We start from the raw sequence: 17,053 nt of genomic DNA on the forward strand, positions 1-17,053 counted from the left end.
CGGGGACTGAACAGCCCCCACTGACCATATCCCACAGGGAAACAAAGGCTGATGTCTTAAACCCCACCCTCTACTAAAGAAGTCTTAAAGATGCTCCCAAGGAAACAAATGATGTAGCTTGGCCCACACTCTCTGTAAGGTCATTCCCTCCAAGTCTCCTGAGTTTCTCGGGGATGCTGCCGTGAGCACAGTATCCAGGCACGCAAGGGAATATCCTCCAGGGAGAAGTGAGGCAGGGGATGAAGAAGGGCATCTTGAAAGAGTTAGACATACGGGACAGATTTAATCTTCAACTCCTTGGGACTGATCTAGCGTTAAATTTTCTAAAAGAAATGATTACCACAACTTGTTGTTAATGAAGAATCACCCTGACTATTGAAAGTGAATATGTCTAGGGGTGCGTTGAGGCTAGTCCCAAGTAAAAAGAAACAAACAGACAAAGCCCGAGAGAGTAGAATTGCTCCAGTGAATTTCTGAGGCTATAAATCTTTACAGAAACAGGAAGCCTCATATATCTCCCACAAAGCAGCTGGTGAGTTCAAACTGCTGACCCTGTGGTTAGAACTCCAACTCATAACCCACACAGAGCAGGGCCTTGTAGTTATAAACCAAACCAAGCTCACTATCATCAAGTTGTTTCCAACTTATAAAGGCTCAACAGGGCACAATATAACCACCCATATGGGTTTCTAAGACTCTTAAATCTGTACAAGAGCAGACAGCCTCGTGTTTCCCCCACGGAGGGACTGGTGGTTCTAACCACTGACCCACTGACCGTGCAGTTAGTAACTCAATGCTTAGCCACTAAGCTACCAAGATTCCGTGTTGATTTCTTTAGCAGTCTACAACGCCCTATTTTACGTTGTATTACATTTAGTCATTGCAGTAGCTGAGCTGCCAGGAAACAGGATCTGGTAAATCAGAGATTTTGGAAGTTTCTGTACTTATCCAAAGGCCTTACTCTTAGCAAGTGAGAACGTGATCAAGGCGAGCTTTGACCATTCAACCCTGACTTCCAAGCCAGCATCTCTTTTTTCCTTCTTCCTCCTCTATATTCCACTCTGTTTAAGAAACAGACATGTTACCTGGAAGCCTTGAAGATCGCCACCCACCACAGCTGTACTAATTCAACTCAATCAGTTTTCCTCCACTGAGGCAGAACTTCTCGTCAATCCACTCTACAATCGATTACAGAGATTGGGGTAATACTAAGGGTGCTGGAACCCCTTCCTTCCCTGGAGCATTCAATTTTCCATCCTCTTCCAATAGATGCGCCCAGTAAGATCCCAGCCCCGCCCCAAAAAGGGACACAACTACGTTCTAATCATATCATATATAAATGTATAGTAAAAAGGAAGCCCACACATTGATGCAACACACACACACACACACACACACACACACACACACACACACACACACGCATAAACACACGCGCAGCTTCTTCGTTCACACTCTTGTGCCTCCAGAGGCTTTAGAGTGTCTCTCAGCAGAAAGTCCCGATCTCCTCCCCGGAAATTGGAGGCTTCTGTTGAATTGAAAAAAAGAAAAGAAGAGGCCTGAAATCCCAGCAATGTTTCCTTTGCTTTTGTTCTATCGGACCAGTTTCCAAGTTTGCTTCTGCCATTCTCGCTGCACAACTATTTTTTTTTCCTTCTAACTAATTATGTTTGTAGATAATGTATAACTAAAGCACAGAAAATTCTGTGGGAATATTTTCACTCCTCCCTGTACTATAATTCTATAAATTTACATAAGGAAATTCCACTAAAATATTAAACTAGAAAAGCAATCACACATCAGAAATAGAAATGATCATATCTTATTTGACCTTTAGTGACCTAAAATTCTGTCACACATGAATATTAAATAATTTAGATGGGAATAATGACGTACCTTAAAGTGCCAGGAATATCATTTGGAATTAATATTGCTGGGTTGATGAACATGCACAGAGGGGCTCAAAAGCATAAAAACGAACCCTGCTCTTCGTTATTAACATTGTCGTAATATAAGTGGCTCCAAAAAAAGTATTTTAAATGGCTCACATTTTAAATAGGATATCATGTTATTAGCATTACATCTAAGGGGAAAGTTTCCAAAGAATGACTAGCAAAAAAACCCAGCTTCTTTCTTAGGTTAAAATATGATTGTTGACTATGAAGAATGACTAGTCTTTAATCCATTTGAGACAAGAAAGGAAAATATTGCTCTCTGGGACCCAACAATTCACAGTTATGCCAAAATTACGAGTACAAAATCACTATCATTTTCTCCCTTCTGGAATTGCTCTATTTCCTGTGTTGGGGAAAGGTGTCAGTACCAGCTCAGTCACTCCAGTTCAGTAAAAGTTGAAGTTAGACTCTTCTTTTCTTACCACTTCTAAAGAGTGATCAAGTCAATGAATTCAAACTCCTGATCCTCTCTTTCTTGGGAGAAAGACTGGGCTTTCTACTCCCATAAACAGTTGCCGTCTCAGAAACCCAGAGTGGGGTCGCTATGAGTCCGCATCCACTCCACATGGCAGCAAGTTTGGTTTGTTTTTGTTTTGTTCTTAAACCTCTTTCCTAAGCAGACTCTGGGAATCTTTGCTTCCCATTTGCAACTGCTTGGAGCAGGCCTTCATCAAGTACACTTGGAATACTGCCAAGGTCTCCTATGGAGTCTGAATAATACTAACTACATAGCCACTATAAGAATATGATTACCATATGTTCCCCACATGTAATGTATCCAATAAAAAACTCACAAATGCACATAACATGCATAATGTATATTGAAATGTAACATACATTACTTTTGGGGCTTTCTTGATTCATTTAAAAAAATGAATAAGGTGTATGTCACTTGAGTAAACAAAACATACACAAGCATTGTAAATTTGGAGGATTTCCATTGAATCCCAAAGGGATTTTCCCATGTGACCTTGTTAACCGAGTCTAACCCTTCTGTTGCCATACATCCCCCTACCCCTAGCGTAATTTATGTTCCAGACATACGGAGTTACTCTTCATTTCTCTATTTGTATTATCTAAGGGATCCTGGTGGCACAGTGGGCTAAATGTTAGACTGCTAGCTATAAAGTGTGCAGGTCAAATATACCCTGCTCAGTGCAGGATTCAGACGAGGCTACAGTTCCAGTAAAGATTGACAGCCTCAGAAGCCATAGGGACTAGTTTGACTTTGTCCTTGAGGGTCAATTTGAGTGAGAATCAACTAAATGGCAATGAGCTGTTCTGTTTTGGTTCGGTTTGTGTTAGGTGTATGCTGAAAGGCCACAACTGGGAGCTGCACCTTCTCTGACTTTAAACCACGCAGTGTTCCCTTGTACCGTGAAAATTCCCTTGTGCTATTGCCTCTTGGTCTAAATTCTGCGTAAGAACAATACAGTGTCCTGGAATTCCCATTTTCCTTGATGTTATCCTCAACTTATTCTGAGCAACACAGCTGAATGCCTTTCCATAGTCAATAAAACACAGGTAAACAACTTTCTGGTATTCCCTGCTTTCAGTCAAGCCCCATCTGATGTCAGCAATGACATCCTTTGTCTTATGTCCCCTTCTGAATCCAACTTGGATTTCTTGAAGTCCCTTGTCAATGGACTTCTCCAATGGTTGTTAGATTATCTACATCAAAACCTCTCAAAGCTTAGTTGGCTGCAAGAATACTTTTCTTAAAAAAAAACACTTTTTCTTTGTTTGCTCTTCATTGCTCTTCATATACATTAATTTATATTTGACATGAAAGATACATATTTCTAACATATTAAAATATAAATTATGTGTAATATCCTGATTATAAAATTGTATGAACAAAAATAAGGTCTAAATGATATCAAGATGGAAAAAATGCAATTCTTAAATATATCTCTCTGAACTATTTAGAAATGTCTCTCTTTTTAAAGCCTAAGCATGAAAAGGCATATTAGTTCTATTCTAATATCAATTAAAAATTATTCTTTGGAATATCAGTTATGAAAGTTTTACTGCAATAAATGATATGGAAGGCAGTTGGCTATATCTGGATTTACTATTGCCACAAAGCAGGGGTCAGACATGCCTTCACCTTCCACCCATCTCTCCTCTACTTTGACACCAACTATTCTTCAAAAGCTTCTGGAAAAAGCTCCTGGAACTTCTCTGCTGGGTTCATAACTCATTGCAATAAACACAAATACCTCTCAGACAATGCTCATGATTAAGGGAATGTATTAGGGAAGCTAATAGTTAACCACAAGTCAGGATCAGTAAACAGCAAGGATATAGTCATTGGTCCACAACAATACCTCTCCACAACCAGAACCAAGTCTCTCTCGTGGTCCTTAGTATCTCTGACACATGGTACCTTGGCTTCTTCCTCTGTAGGCTGGGAAGCCAGCCTTTTACTGTGTCGCACAGTGCCACAGTCTTGGGTCAGATGAGAAGGTATCCCACAGCCGCAGTGCTCCTCCTCTAAGTAACTGAGGAATGGCTTTGATGGAGATGTGATTTGTCTTTTAGGCAACCATACTCACAAGAAAAACAAAGGACCATCTCTTAAGTCACGCCCTCTAGTAATCTATAAATGCCTCACAAGGAAACAAAGCATGTGACTTGGCTCACAGGATCTACTAAAGCCAGGTCTTAATCCCACCCTCTTCCTGTCCATAAGGAGAGTAGAGAATGCCCTTCAAAATGGATTGCTGTATACCCATAGGCATAGTCCAGAATTATATATCACACATAAGCTAGAAAGGTCATGTTATTGACTACATCTCAACTACATGTTAACTTACTTTAAATGTTAAAATAATGCAGACCTATGGGATTTTCAAACAACATCTCATACCACTAACATGATTGCTTGCTTTCCCTTGAACACTCTTCTGCTCACACAGATCACAGATAGATTCTGTCATAAATGGTACAGGAAAAGCCTAGAGTAACTGAACTGTGTTTCACCTCCACATGATTAGATACATTGGAGCCTAAGGAAAGTGGAGACGGCAGGTGAAACACAAGAGAAGGATGTGCGGGGTCGGTACGGGGCAGAAAATGGGGAGAGCCGGAAGGTGAAGGAACTTAGAGATGATCCACGCAGAGCATGAACGTCTTCATTTCCTCTGATTTGCCATTCGGTGAGCGGTGCTGGCATACTGTACACACTGCCCACTCCCCTGAAGGGGAAGACTGGAGCCTGAGCTACTGTGTGCCAGACATTGGGTGAAAGAAAGAAAAAAATGCATTCTCTAAAAAAGGAACTAACCTAATAGATTTTGCTATGAGTGCAGGCAACAGACAGCATACCACCACTTAGCTAGTTATCTTTCTTTTTTAGCTATCTAAAATCAACAAACATTGGGGTAACAACTATCCAGTTTAGTTCATTAAACATCATCAATAATGTAGAAGCTATCTACTCTCCCTGATCACAGCACCTTCTCTCTGCCACTCTTAGCCCCAGTTAAGCACCAACTAGATTTTTATCATTTCTTAGTGCTTCACAGCTTGGTTTAAACCTATTATATCCTCATGATTTAGGAAGATATATAGACTCATCTGGGAGGCCAACTGTGAATTATATATATATGGTTATAGTTATATATGTATAGATATAATTAATATTATATAATGTATATTTTGTTCACAGTGGTATATGGAGTGTATATATACACACATATATATACATGTGTGCAAATACATAGCTATATACCCACACAGTATATATTGTATAAATGGGAACTGAGTCCAACTTAGTTTATGCATAATTACCTAATTTTTTTAAAAAGTTGAACTAGAGTCTATAACCCTTTACATAAGAAATATTTACCATTGGCATCACCCACTGAGCTAACCAGTGAGGTTCCCCTGTCAGCAGCAGTGACCCTGAGGACCACTATGTTCCCAGTAATAATGTTTCACCTTGGGCTCCTAACTTGCGTCAATCTCTATATTCCTCTTGGGTGATCTGAAAGCTTAACCCCTCTCTCTAGTTCAGTGGCCAACCATAAATTCTTGTGTCAGAATCTGGGCAATTTTTTTTTTAAGGAAGTGATTCTTAACTCAGCACACCTGTGCATATGAGCACTCGGGCTGATTTCCCAGTTTTCAGGTGATCTACAACCTTCTGCTGCTTCATCCCTGCTTTCGGCCATTTCTCTCTTCATTAACACTGCCACTGAAGGGTGGACAGGAAAACTAAAGAGAATCAAAGCAGCCAGTTTTGCTAAGTATTAACTCTTTATCAACCACAAGAAGGTCTCTTTTGGAGAAAAAATACAATAAAACGTTTGGCCAGTTATTACTTAAACTATCTATTGTCTTCACGATTCAACATCTGATCTGTGTTCAATGATGCCTAGGTACCTGAAAGTCAGAAGAGGGATGTTTTCCTAACAGTTCTTAAGACACTCACATTACTCCAGCTTTCCAAGAGTTTGTCCGTTTGTTTGTTTCTTGTAGTATAAAACTGTTACTTAGATCAATGTCTTTTTACACTGAGAAGAAAGTACAGATCAATCTTATACGACAGCCCGATACTATTGATTTTAAGAGGGGTTTTTTGTTTTGTTTCATTTTTACGTGATTTAATTTCTCCATAGGAAAGAAAGTGTGCTTGGTGGAATGGTCTGAAATGTGGCATTAAGTCGAGAAAGGACCTCATTAGTCTTATTAATTACAAAACAGCTAGCCTTCAGAGGCTTCGGCTCCTTAAACTGACCTTGTAACTTAACTACCGGCCTCTCTGAGGGAAAAACCAGGGGGCGGGGCGAAGGGCAGAGCTGCTTCCTTAAGCTCTGACTTTTGCAGGGGGTTATTGACTTGGTAGTCTATAACTTCAACAAGGTGAATGGTTATCCATCAGAAAGCTGAGTACAGACATATCTGTTATAAATGAAAACTTTCTGTGAGCAGTAACCTCCTTATCCATTATCATTGTTATCCCCTGAAATAGATGTTTGTTTTATGGCACCTTACCGGCACCATAAAGTTGGAGTTTATTGAGTTATCACAATCTCTAGTGCTATAGAGATCACAGCCATCTGACTCTGAGTCCGGAATGGCTCTATCTGCAGTTCAACTTATTAATGTTATGAGAGTGTCATCAGAAGTAGATCGGGCGAAAAGTTATGAAGGACAGGAAGCACATCTTACTTGAATATCTGTGTATTCAATGAGTCTTATTATTCAAAGTGCCTTTTATTCAGATGACAACATTTAAAAAGAAAGAACAGTAGATGCAGTCCAAGTGCATCAAGTCAAGGGACTGAATAGAGAGCTGCCCCACAAGGCTGCCATCTTTATTTTTAATTTGTTATAAATCATTTTATTGGGAGCTCTTACAGCTCTTATCACAAGCCATCCATTCATTGCATCAAACACATTTGCACACTTTGACACCATCATTGTCGAACATTTTCTTTCTCCTTGAGCTCTTGGTATCAGCTCCTCTTTTGTTCCCTAGCTGCAACCTTCCTGTAGCATACGGCCACATCTTTTCACCTTGTGAGCTCAAACTACCAACCACTCAGTTAACAACCAAGCACTTCAGCCAGGCTCCCCACGCAAAAAGGACTAAATAAACATCATTCACTAATAGTCTTTTAGAAAAATTACATATTCTTGTTTGAATGAGATATTAAAATTTTTTGTTTTGTATTTTTTACAGTCTCACTGCTATCAAGTCCCTCTTGAGTCATCATGCCCCTGGAGAGCAGAGTAGAACTGCCCCTGAGAGTTTCCAAGGCTGTGAATCTGCTGACAGCAGAGAGCCTCATCTTTATGCTCTAGAGCAGCAGGTGGGTTTGAACCTTGTATTTGTAGCTCAGTTCTTAGGCCATGACACCACCAGAGGTCTTTCTGAAAATGGAAGGTAAGGGCTAAGTCATGATGTTTCAGTTTGATCTATATAAATGTCCACCAACCATCATAATGATAGCATCCTGTCATGGAGAAATAATCCACCTCAAGTCTATGTTGAGCCCCCACCTGTACATGATGAGGTGTTAGAAACTGAAAAGTGAAGGCCTTATTAAGGAATATGCACTCTTTCTCATAAAGCCATGCCTCCTTGGGCCATTCCCAACATAGCTGACCTTCCTATAAAGAAGATGCAACAGCTTCTTGTTATTGCTAGACATGGATGCAGTTAAGAAGATCAAAGTTCTGAAAGGAGGCAGGGCTTTCCACGATATGACTAACAAACTTTATCTGCTGGCCAGTTGGGGTTATCAACAAGAGGAATCAGATTTCTATGTTTTAAATCACGTTGAACTGCACACAACAAAGAAATCCAGCTGACTCCCTGGCTCCACTACAATGCACAACACCCTAACATATTACTTGGTCTTTGGTTTTAATGAGTCACTCTGGAAGTTCTAGACTAACAAATTCAAACTATCGTTTGATAGCCTGCATTTCATCAATTAGATTCCTCAGTGGTGCCCTGTGTGTCAATAATTATGTTCCTTGGCACCAGTCATAATTGTTTGTTTGTTTTTCATGTCAGTCACTGCTAGTCCCCAAACCTGTATCTCCTTTTCCTTCAGTGTTTCTGAGTCTCATGACATCAATTAACACATCAATTAACACAGATGTAATGAGGTGAAGACAATCATGTGACATTCATGTTCAATAGCTTCTACAAGACATTGCAAAAGTAGGAGTGCTGGAAAGGCTAAAAATGGTGCAAAATATAATTTGCTTGCTATGTGAATGCTTATGTTAGTACACACATTCTTATTCGAATTATAAAATCAATTTACTATGAACCACTTAAGTGTGTATTTGCAGGAGACCAAAAAAATATTTCTTTTCATAATAAGTCTTGATATTTGAGAATAGTTCTATCCACATTTTCAACAATAACTGAAGATAGACGGTATTTGTAAAGCTATTTATGAAACTTCTGCAAATAGAGGCAAAATTTCATAAGTAGAAATATAATTTAACTATATTCTTCACATTAATGGATATGAACTTCTTTTATTTTTTTAATCTCTATGTTTCAATGGTATGCTATCTTATACACTAACTAATTATTTTTAAATTCCTTTCCAAAATTATTTTTGAATCAAACAAAACGTATAACAGAATTTTCTTAGAAGAAACCTATCATCAATTCAAATACAGGAGCAGACAGCCTCTTCTTTCTCTTGTAGAACAATTGATGGTTTCAAAATCATGACCTTGAGTTTAACAAACCAATTTTTAACCACTATGCCATCAGTGCTCTTGAAACCCTGAAGGTCGTTATGAATTGAGACGGACTCAAGGGAACTGGTTTAGCTTTTGGGTTATTGTTGTTTTGTTTTGAATCTCTATTTACTCTTCGGGTCTGATTTCCTCCTCATGAAAGCAAAAAGTTCCAGAAATACAAATAAATAACTGGCTTGTTCAACAATCCCAAGGGAAGACTTAAGAAATGTTGATGGATCTGAATTGTGTTCTTGGGACTGGATATGCAAAATACCATTAACCGACAAAAGAAGAAACTATCTTAAAAGAAGTACAGCCACACTATTCTTTAGAAACAAATCAAGCAAAACTTCATCTAAAACACTATGGACATGTCATGAGGAGAGACAGGTCTCTGGAAAAGGACATCACCCTTCGTAGAATAGAATCAGCAAAAAAGAAGGACGACTTTCAACAAGATCAACTGCCACCGTGACTGCGATAGCAAGTTCAAACATCACTGTCGTGAGGACAGTGCAGGAGCGAGCAGAAAGAATATCCTTTGACTGTGTCCTAGGGTCACGATGAGTCAGAAAGGGCTCTAAGGCACCGACCAACAAGGTCAGTACGTCATGCAGCACAGGTACATAGTGCCTGCTCTGTGAAGAGCATTCTCCCCACGAGCACACCTTCATGGGATGTTTGTTGGTAATAATGTCCTCTTACCCCTATATTTCCAACAATATCATTTTCTGGAATTAAAATAATTTTTAGAGTCATGGACAAATTGTATTCAATGCTAGCTATAAAAAGCAGGTCCTCAGGGACCTAAAATAATTTATTTTAAGAAACAGGGCATTGAATTATTTTATGTAAGTAAAAATATATACAAAGTATTTTAATATATTAATATGAAAAATTTTAATGAATAAAATATGCATTGAAAGAAGGCTAGAGTGATTTCAAACTTTTTAACCGATAGAACAGTTCTATAAGTGCTTAGCTCCCACGTTGGCCTTCCAGCAGTCCTGCAATATTGCTTCACCTTGAGTGTCACCTTGTGAACAATAGTGAGTGAAGGAGGGATGTGGGAAATAAAATTCAACATCACGAAAACATTACAGGAATATCTATATTTGTTTCATTCAGCCATTTTTAGCATAGTAAAATCTGTTAAAACCAGAGCCTGTGTACAGTGGCAATCTGTCAGAGAAGGAAAGCTCAAATATTTTCCTTCAGTGGAGAGCAACAGAAAAGTGGTCCAACGTCACTTGTCACTTTCCAGCTCTCTCAAGTTCCACTGTACAGACTCCGTTTTGTGAGGTCACCACGCATGGGGTAGTATGCTTGGTATGCTTCGAGTTTGTGAATTTTAAAAGCTATTGTCTCCAGTGCTATTTTGAACAGATTCATTTCTCTGGCCAAGCTTAATGACGTTAATTTGTGCTATGCTACAGAACTGGTACTGGGTACAACACCAAAGTATGAAGATTCAGAGATATAATGACACAAATAAAGGAACCCAAATAACCAGCTGTCCCAATGTGACACTGGTGTTAGATTGCTGCATGAACAACTACCTTGTGCCCAATTCCTGTTTGCACGAACAACCTTCTTTGTGATGAAAACTCAAACCCCAACTCACTGCTATCGACTCAATTCTGGCTGACAGCTACGTTGGAGTCCTTAATTTGAATAATTTAAGTTTGATGATCTATGCCTCCTGGTAGTTTCTTTTTAGATTTTCTATTGAAACCCTCCCACTAAATACATGAGGGGGTTTATGAAGTTCATGAAAAAAAATCCCATTACCTTTTAATTTCATTTTTCCATGAACTTCCTGCAGTCACCTTGTATATAAACCACACTGTGCTATGTGTCTTCTTCTGATCACTTCTGTACATTCCTCAAATATAAAAACATGTGTTCACTTTAGTGCATATAACTTCAGAGTTTATGTGCTAGTAGTTTAAATCTTACTGTAGGGTTTGGAAAAAATGGAAAACTATAGGAATTTAATTCTTCCCAATATTGCTCAATAAGATATTGATAAAATCAGAATATAGTTCCAAAGTTTTAAATTTCTTTACAGCATTTATTCACCATGTTCTAACTTCCCCTCCCCCCAACCATTTGGAATATATGATCACACCCAAATGATACAATCCACCGACTTCAAAAACTTCCATCTGTGACTACAATCTTACACAAACTACACTCCTCATAATCTATCACAGGATCATTTTTGCAAGTTTTTCTCTTTACCTTAGATATCCATCAATCACCCAATTTTATTCTGTTTTGAAAAGCACATTATTCCAGCTAATTTATTACTGAAAACTGTCACATGGAAAAGACTGAGATAAATAATTCATTTACTTAACTCCATGTCAGATTGTTTCATGCTGTGTTGGCACCAATTATAAAAATAATGACTTAGTTTATTGTGCCAACCTGGCTGATAAACAAATGTGGGGTTAATTGAAGGGCAGAGGGATAAATGGCTCGGTGAGCCTCGCCTTTCTAGTTCTCGGGTCTCTTGCTTTCTGATGGTCGGATCAGGGTGAAGCTGCATTAGCCAGTTCCCTGCTTTGGCTGGCAAGGCTCACTTCCTGCCAGACATCCCTGAGGAGAAGCCACATGGACCTACCCCGAGGCAGCCCTGGGAGCTGGAGCACCTGTGTGGAGACCCCTGCCAGCGCTGAGATGCTTACACATTTACTGACTTGGCTTTACTCCTGCAGTCAGCATCATTACATCTGTTTTGTGAGATGGAGGAGGACTTTATGGATTGGTGTCGGACATATGGGTTAATGTTGTATGTTGGACTTGTGGGCTTGGGCGGCACTGGGTTGGGATGTTTTCTTGATGTGCACTTACCCTTTATATAAAACTCTCTCTTATACATGAGTTTCTGTGGATTTGTTTCTCTAAAGTACCCAGACTAATACAAATAACTTAGAAACTGAAAGTTGGCCTAGGTTTCATCCTTCATTCTTTTTATAATACAATATGCTAAAAATAAGATTTCATAAAGTGAAGGAGAAGAATAAGTGATAATACAAAACAAGAGAGAGAAACCCAATTCCACTGCCATCAAATGCATCCCAACTAGAGCAAGCGGAGACAGCATGTCTGAGGTGAGGCTGTAAATCTTAATGGGAGCAGACAGCCTCAGCTTTCTCCCAGTGTAACTGGTCAATGGAACCGCTGGTTTCGCAGAGAGCAGTCCAATATTTACCTGACAGCAATAGCAGGTCTCCTGTGAGTAGTAATATTAACGAAGCAAAGCAGTAGTGAAAGGGATGCATACAGGGTACCACACAGTATTTAACAAGAAACAGTAATTGATAGCAGGGATGATGGTTAGCCAAAACGGATTTCTTGGCACTATTTAATATACAGATATATTTGTGTCTAGGTGTCGTTTGTTCCATAATTTAGTTTTACAGATATTTCATACCAGAAGTATCTCTCAGTTTGGGACTCTGCGGTGTTTTTTAGGTAAACAGAGCTTAGACTCACATCATGGAGCTAAGCACAATCAGCCCCCATTGTTGGAAATTACTTAACAAACTCTACTTTTAGTCATGAATATATGTTTGTATAGACACTATTAAGCAGACCGTAGATTTCTGTGTCTATAGTTGTTTTTTTCCAAAGAGAACAAGCATTTATTTAAAAATATATGTGTTGTGTTTTCATTTTGTGAAATGTTTACATCACTAGGTCTAGAAATTCAACATCTCAAAAGAATACCAGATGTCGATAGATAATAGAATTTAAATTCTTAAAAGAACAAAAGAAAAAGGCAATAGTTACTTTCCTGGTGTGAAAATAAAAATCAGCTATATATTCTAACATCACTAAATTCATTGCATGTTGTTTTTTTTAAGAATTAAAAAAAACACACAATCGCATGTGGTTTTCAAGTGTGACTACAAAGGAACAGCTCAGAATGCAGTGACACCTAATGGCAAAGACATCGTTATAAGCCATAAATTTATTTTCTAATAAACATTACATTTGTAGTAAAATTACCTTGTGTGCATGCTACTCACCAATGATCTGAGAAACCTGAAGATCAAACAAGAATGCTAAAATTTGTTTTTAAAACTAAAGTAATATATTCAGCTGAAGGAAGAGTGGGGGAGTTTCTTATGGTTTTAAAAATATGGTTTTGAACTTACAATAACCCTTTAGTATTAAAAATAATCCCTCGTGGCCCTGTCAGGTGAGCACTGGACTGCTAACCAAAAGGTCAGCGGTTCAAATCATGTAGCCACTTCTTGGGAGAAAGATAAGGCTCTGCTTCAGTAAAGATTCACACCCTTGGTTGCCCTTGGTGGAGTCAATATGAGTGGGAAGGCTTTAGTATAAAGTGACAGTGTGATCAAATGAGTCTTTGAGTTCAGTATAGGAAGAAATGCATCTTCCGTTATTCCTAATAATCTCAACTGGTTTCGATGTTGGATCAATCGCTAGGTAGTTATCTTAATGTTTATTCACAATTGAATTAAACATTGTGAGAGATATTTAGTGAACGTACATTTTACCTGCAGTAGAAATCAAAGGTCCTTAGTATAATAGCTTATTAGTTATGTCAAAATTGATATTGCTGATGAATTACAACATTGTCTAATTTAATGCACATCCAAATTATGTACCAAATAACTGTATTAACAATGGGGAAAATAATAGCTACGTAAGCTCCTATTTTAGAGTTAGTTATTAATGTTTTCTAGAAGTCTACACTCCTAAATTGGGGAGCACACTTTAGAAACATAGGCTATGGGAACATTGAGATATCTTAGACAAGACAGAGTCTTTGATGATACCTGGAAGCTATCATTAACCAATGTATATCATGGAAAAATATAGCCGGAAATATTTTAGGGTAAGACATCATCTACATGCATAGATTTCTCTTTCATAAAATAATCCTTAGTATGGACTAAAGAAAACTGATGCTGTAAATTCATCATCCATTATTTTGTTACTCTGATGACACATTTTATTAACCCCCAATTTTGTATGTTAATTCGAACATCTTCATGATGAAAACACTCAGTGAATTGTCTTTGCTTCTCACGTATAATGTCTTAGTTGATGTTTGTGATCTCAGAAGATAAAATATTGCTTGCTTTTCTGCCAATGTTTCTTTCTCCTTGTTGGCATTTTACTCTGAGAGATCACAACAGAAATATGCTGATGATCTGTGTTACATCTGAAAAAGTATGCTTTTTGCAATATTCCCTGGTATCGATATATACCTGAGGATAGCTCATGTACAATTAGTTCTGAGCACTAGTACCAGATGAAGAAATGAACTTCTATTAAACTGTTAAAACATGAGATCCTCCATATTAGATAGAAAGCAAAACACAAACTGTGCACTTGACTGGAAATGCCACCTAATCCCTGCTTAATTAAAGCAGTGCTCTAAACTCCTGTTGTGTTTAGGGAGTAAAGAGTGGGGGACGATTGATGTATGAAGAAAATAGCAGTCAGCGTGGCTAATCTCAAAGACTTTGGAGCTTTCTAGCTACATAAATCAGAGCGACTTTTGAATAGCCTCATAAAACACAGGATCGTTGCCATTCCCCTCACGACTGTTTGGTTCTTCCTACAGCATGCAGATCATTAGGGAACTTCTAAGCAATCAAGTAATGTGGGTCTGATGAAATTACTCAATCAATGCACAGGCTCAAAGTAGAAGCATAATTCAAAATTGCATAGTTTTTATAAGTCAAAAGACCTTTCTTTTATTGGGGCTAAAAAAATCACAATGAAGGTGATTTATTTCTATAGATTATATGTGTTTGTATGTGTACATGTGCATTCAATGTGCAACAAATCAAATATCTTTAAGGTATGGTTTAACAGAAACTTCAAAGTAAATAGCATTTATTTTGACTGAAACGAAGGCATTTTATTTCAATCACTATACTTACCCTTTATCTTACCATTGCAAACCAATGTGGTTTTAAATTATACCGGTGTTTAAATATATAGAATTGAACTCAGAAATCTGTATGGAGTAAAAAGAGAGAGAGAGGGAGGATTTCCTACATGCTTACTGCTTCAATATCAAAAGTAGGCACTATTCAAAGAACCTAATACAGCAGTGTCCAGCCTTCTTTCCAGTTGCCTAACTTACATACTGCAGCTACTTTTTGTTTGAACACATAACATGAGGTCGAGAAAGGCTTTCATTTCTGCCTATCTCTTAGTATCCCTGACGTTGAAACGTTCCTGTTACCTCTACCATCAGTCAAATCCCTATTGTCCTGAAATGCACTTTTCCAAAAGCATATTTCTCCAATCAAATATTTAAATGATGACAATTATCTTCTGGGGGGAGGGGGGGATTTTCCTACTCTATTCAAGTAAGTAAATTAGGCTGATCTGATGGCTAATTGGTACTTCTCAGTTTTGATATGGATTTTGCAGTTTGGGATTTATTGTACTTTTGCTGAGATTGGAGGTGGGAGGAGGGCTTTTAATCTCTGAAATGCATACAAGTTAGCCACGGTCATTCTTTAGAAAAACACAAATTGATGGGTTAATAATGTAAATTTTATTTAAAAAGATAAGTTTTTAAAAGAATGGCCCACTTCCTAGCTTCCTGACAATATTAGGTAGTCTATAAAAGATGCTGATCGTCTTGTCTAATATATCAGTCACATTAATTAATTGTCTAAGTTAAAGTCAAATTAATTGTCTAAGAAGCAACTAGTTGACATATTGCATTTAGTAGGATGTGCACAGTTAATACAAAGAACCAGTTTCCTAAAAAATAAATTCTGTAATTTGTACAGTTACTTTATTGGGGGTGGGCAGGGGGGGGGTCTGGTTAACATAAAGTAATCCAAGTCTCACTGACACACAACAGAATGCAAAGGGGAAAAATTATGACAGTTGTTTTCTATTTTGAAATAAATGCCCCGATTGTATTGCAAAAATAGCATTCATCTGGTAAAGCATAGCAAGATCTCTAGGTGTTTGTAAATAAATAGGTCTATTTATCATTTGGATCACAAAATAAGCATTAAAATAAACATTTATCCACAAGCTGTCCCTCTCGAGGGATGAAGAGTATACAGCAGAAATGTCTAATCCTGAATGAATGAAGAAGTGTGTGTGTATGTGTGTGTGTGTGTGTGTGTGTCTGTGTGTGTGTGTGTGTGTGTGTACAGACATATATGGGTATGTGTATGTATCCTACATTCGTGCTCCGGTCATTTTCAACTGGACATGAATTTGCCATTTCTTTAATGGGAGCACAGGTTATATTTTAGCCCTATTAAAAATCACTGAGCCCTCCATGAGACCATAATGTATCCCTTCCAAATTCTGAGCCCACAGGCACTGGAGACCCCCAGGCAAAAGTGGATTAAGTGGGCAAGCTATCTAGTGCTTAAATTACTTGATGCATAAGGGCAAGGTTTTCTGAAACCTGACCTCATTACCCTTATACAGTCTCATGTATGGGTCTACTGATATAAATGATAGAGAGAATGGCAGACATGTTTACAAAGACAGCCTCTGAGATCGGGAGGGAGCCCCTTGTAGCTAAGGGACTGGCAGCTGTGGAGGTGCACAGAAGACAAAACGAGGCCCCTAGGCAGGCACAGCGCTACCTGCAGCAGGGTCCCCTCCAGGGCTCTGTGTGTGTGCGCGTTTGTGTGTGCGCGTGCGCGTGCACGCCAGTGTTGGACGAAGGCTGGCCAGGTAGGCAGGGGAGAGAAGCTGCGACCCATCTGTCGCCTCAATTTGCAGAACACCAAACCTTGTGGGCAGATAAAAGTCTTGTGCCCAGAAAAAGGGGGGAAAAAGGAGAGGAAGAAAGAAATTTTCCCCAGGAGGGGCCTCTGCAGCCCAGCAAATGAACCTTG

General features: G+C 38.6%; 1 protein-coding gene across 3 annotated transcripts in view; it reads right to left on the reverse strand.

Moving 5' to 3' along the window:
• Positions 1-17,053, reverse strand: part of GRID2 (glutamate ionotropic receptor delta type subunit 2) — a 1,637,701-nt gene that overhangs the window by 1,619,205 nt on the left and 1,443 nt on the right. The window lies entirely within an intron of this gene.

This window comes from Echinops telfairi, unplaced genomic scaffold, assembly GCF_000313985.2.
Source record: "Echinops telfairi isolate 266 unplaced genomic scaffold, ASM31398v2 ScPeMD7_7468;HRSCAF=8506_0, whole genome shotgun sequence".
Lineage (NCBI taxonomy): Eukaryota > Metazoa > Chordata > Mammalia > Afrosoricida > Tenrecidae > Echinops > Echinops telfairi.